Source organism: Apium graveolens, unplaced genomic scaffold (assembly GCF_009905375.1).
Source record: "Apium graveolens cultivar Ventura unplaced genomic scaffold, ASM990537v1 ctg5141, whole genome shotgun sequence".
Classification (NCBI taxonomy): Eukaryota; Viridiplantae; Streptophyta; class Magnoliopsida; order Apiales; family Apiaceae; genus Apium; species Apium graveolens.
This window is the reverse complement of record NW_027418836.1, coordinates 25,351-28,829: the sequence shown is the minus strand read 5'-3', so window position 1 is coordinate 28,829 and position 3,479 is coordinate 25,351. Positions and strand designations below refer to the sequence as shown.

The 3,479-nt window shown below is 39.4% G+C and overlaps 1 non-coding gene across 1 annotated transcript; it reads left to right on the top strand.

Annotated features, from left to right (window-relative positions):
- Positions 1-244: 244 nt before the first annotated feature.
- On the top strand, positions 245-351 carry LOC141702451 (small nucleolar RNA R71). Its single transcript, XR_012567110.1, has one exon. It is a non-coding gene; the product is annotated as a small nucleolar RNA R71 (small nucleolar RNA).
- The last annotated feature ends 3,128 nt before the right edge of the window (positions 352-3,479 follow it).

Sequence of the window (3,479 nt, the reverse complement as noted above, 5' to 3'; positions counted from 1 at the left end):
CGTCAAAGCTTGTAGTTGAGCAGCTATAGCAGTAGCTTGATCCACTACCGGAATTCTTGCTACCTTTCCTTGCAACATTCTTTGTGTAGGATTCTGGTATTCACTGGTTGCCATTAGCTCAATCAACTCATAAGTTTCATTGTAGCTTTTAGCCCATCAGGCTCCACCAGATGCTGCATCAAGCATAGGTCTAGAATGTGCACCTAGACAATTGTAGAAATAGTTTATGATCATTCAATCAGGCATGCCGTGGTGTGGGCACTTCCTTAACATCTCCTTATAACGATCCCAAGCCTCACACAGAGATTCACCAGTTTTCTTAGAAAATTGAGTAAGAGCATTCCTGATTAGAGTAGTCTTCGCCATAGGAAAGAATTTAGTGAGAAACTTTTGAGCAAGATCCTCCCTTTTAGTGATAGACCCCGGTGGTAGAGAATGTAACTAACACTTCACTTTGTCCCTTAAAGAGAATGGGAATAGTCGCAGCTTAATGGCATCTTCAGACACATCATTGAACTTAAAAGTATCACAAATCTCGATGAAATCCCTGATGTGCATGTTTGGGTCTTCAGTAGGATTACCCCCAAACTGAACTGAGTTCTGTATCATCTGAATCGTGCTCGACTTGATCTCAAAAGTGTTAGCCTTGATGAATGGCCTGATGATGCTTGACTGAATGTCATTGATCTTAGGCTTTAAAAAGTCCATTAAAGATTTAGAATTATCTGCTTGCTCCTCCATCTCTAATAAAGGAGGTTCTTCGAATTTCTCTTCTTCAGCTACTTTCTCTTCGTCCTCAAAGACTTCCCTACAATCAACTACAACTTCTTCCTCGTCTTTTTCCAGAATTCTTCTACGAACTTGTGAACTCATTTGCATAAACGATCTCTAGATTACCCGAAGACAACAAGAAAGAAAAAGTATGTAAGTAACAATGTCCGAGTCAATGAACTTTAACGATCACTGATGACAAACACATAAACTAAAAGTTAACACTACAGTCCCCGGCAGCGGCGCTAAAAACTTGTTAGGCTAAAACACGCGCTAATAATTTACGCAAGTATACGTGTTCGCAAGTAATATGGAATCTTTTCTAGTTCGTTCCCACAGAGACTGAATACGTTAAGTTATGTATTTTATGCACCTATGCACCGATAATATGGTTATTATCCAATGCTAAGACGATAACAATTTTGGGTTGTTTATACTACGAATTATACTAATGATTATACTAAGAGAGTAAAGATTTCTGTAAATTATATGAGACAAACATGGGGTCCTAACTTCATTAAATACTTCATTCAATAGCCTTATTATTCTTAACTTTAGCATGGAATGGTGATGACACTAATCAGATAACACGAAACTGCTAATCGCCAACTTTCGTTGCACGAAGAACATACTAACAAACATCCACAAAAGAGATAGAAGATGGATAGACACCAATTATATTGAGACCTTACATGTCTGTAGAATTTGACAACATAAAGGTTTAAAGAAAAAGTTATCTGTCATGATTACACAGGGCAAGTAAGACGGGTAAAATTACTTACGAATCATGCGTAACAATAACACATGAACCTATGCTAGCATGACAAGTTCTAAATCCTTAAATTCACTGTCACTTCATTAAGAATTAACACGCTATCTTACAAGTTCGCGACTCTTATAAGACGAATAAGCACAACCAGTACTAGTTTATCATGCAATCACCACACACTAAAGCATGTAAACAATTTAATAAAGAAATCCATAAATAAATCCGCTAGAACCCCAGGATAACGATTAGCCCATAATCAAACTCATCATCAACGTGGGTTCCGATGAAAGCATGGTGTAATAAACGTAGTCTTTATAAAGAATGAATAAAATCAAGTACGCAACAAGAGTGAGGTTCAAAAATAAGAAAACTAGCATCCAAGTTACAACTTAGAACAAAGATTCACAAGTAAAAATAAGATTTTCTTCGTCTTCGTTGAATCCATGCTAAAACTGTCTTCTTACAGCTCTCCTTGCGCTCTAGTACGCCTCTCTATTAAAAATGACCTTATTTGAATATATATAGCAGCCCTAAACAATCTGGAAGTCTTCCCTTTTAGAATCAAAGTAGAAACATGATTCTTGAATGCGGCACCAGCGCAGCCGCACGTTATTACAGCATGGGCGCGCTGTCTTTCTGGAACCACGGCGCGGTCGCGCGCTATCACAGCGCGGGCGCGCCGTCCTTCTAGAGAAAACTCAGATTTCATCTTTTTCCTGCTGCTTTGAGTTGGCTTTCCACGAGTTTTATTCCAACACCACCTGGACACCAAATTAGCACCAAAATAATGCTAATTCACCTGATTACCTAAATAATGCCTGAAATGCAAAAACACTAGAAAACACATTAAAACACTTAACAACTTGAGTACAAATGCATCAATTCAAAGCATAATAAAGTGTCATAAATGCCACTCAACAAGTCACCCTTGTCAAAAGACCAAAGAAGTGTAAGGAATCTGAGATGACCACTCAAGACACCTCTATAACCTCCCAATAGGGTGCAATTATAGAAATGGGAACTATACAGACTCTAGATGCATCCTCTCAATAGGGTGTATCTATTAAAAAGAGGATTAACCCCAATGCACCATGTAAAAAGTTTGCACAGCCTGCACCTGAAGCAATTCAAGTGTATGGTAGGAGAAATAAGGATGGCACACACAGTGAGAGCACATCTTTTGAAGCTCCCTCATCTATTCAAGAGGAGCTTCCAACACTCTCATATGAGCAACACACTCTCAAATCTCAAATTTCTCCCCTACCAACAACACTTGAATTCAATTTCTCAAGTGCAAGCTCACTCAAGTGACTTGGCTCAAGAAGCCTTGCTCACCACTAGACACTTAATTTAGATGGTGAGAGGATACTAGTTGGGGTAGACCTTGATGACACCATCAAAACCATGGGGGATTCATCATTTTTTACTGAAGACCCCATGGATGTCTCTAATGCACCTTCATGTACAGAACATCCTTCACAGACTGTAAGGTTTGAGGGTAGTACTTTTGAGGGGGAGCTATCTAAATCCTCTCCAATTCAATTGGAGATTCCTCATATAGGAACAACTCCCCTCAAAATCCTAGCAGAAATTACCTTGGCAGTTAAAGCTAGTAGTACAATTGCCAATGATCCTGTCATAGGGAGGCAAGTATAGCACATTCGGGTGACAGTGTGGTGCAAGACACACAAGGGTTTGAGACTGGTGCATATGGAAGTAACCCAGTCAAATCCCCTCTAATTCAATTGGAGGTTCTCACAACTAGTGAGGAACAACAACTAGCCATAATCACAGAGCAGTCTGTGAGTAAAACTGTAACTTCAGTCACAGGTGTTTCTGAACCATCCACCTCATAGCTTCAACAACCACACATTCTCTCTCAATGGCTGCAAGAATCTAGCTCTCAACCCACATCTGTATATGATCTACTAGTAGAGTA